Raw genomic sequence first — 638 nt, forward strand, 5'->3', positions numbered from 1 at the left:
GAATTTCGCCACATATACTGAGTTGATAGAATGTCTCTTGTTGGCTGAAGCTAACAACGAACTGTTATTGAAAAACAGTGAGATGAGACCTCCTGGTACAGCTCCATTACCCGACATCTCTAAGCTGGCTATAGAGCGAATGAAAGAGAGTAACCTTGTCCAACACAATGATCATCCCGGTCCAAACCGTGGAAGAAGTCAAAGACGAGGTCATGGTTCTTTTAAAGCACACGGACGAGGACGTGGTCGCGGTGCCACACCCGGCTTTAGCCGTGGTCGTGGCCGAGGCCGTAGTGTGTCTTTTAAACCACAGATCAAAGCTGATCGATGCCACAGATGTGGTATGGGTAATCATTGGGCAAAGAATTACCGAACTCCTAAGCATTTGTGTGAGCTTTACATGGAGAGCTTAGAAAGAAACCCGGAAGCTAACATGGTTCGAGACCCGGGATATGATGGCGATGATGATGATGACTTGGAAGACGTCCAGGATCACCAGCACGACTCAGACAAAGTTGATCACATGGAGTTTGAAACTTCAGACATACTGAAATAAGGAATTAAAATTCCATATCGTTTTTTTTTTATTGTTTTCCCCTGGATTTGGTGTTCTTTAAGATTGTTTATCAGTGTTTGGC

Source organism: Brassica oleracea, chromosome C9 (genome assembly GCF_000695525.1).
Source record: "Brassica oleracea var. oleracea cultivar TO1000 chromosome C9, BOL, whole genome shotgun sequence".
In the NCBI taxonomy this organism is placed as follows: domain Eukaryota; kingdom Viridiplantae; phylum Streptophyta; class Magnoliopsida; order Brassicales; family Brassicaceae; genus Brassica; species Brassica oleracea.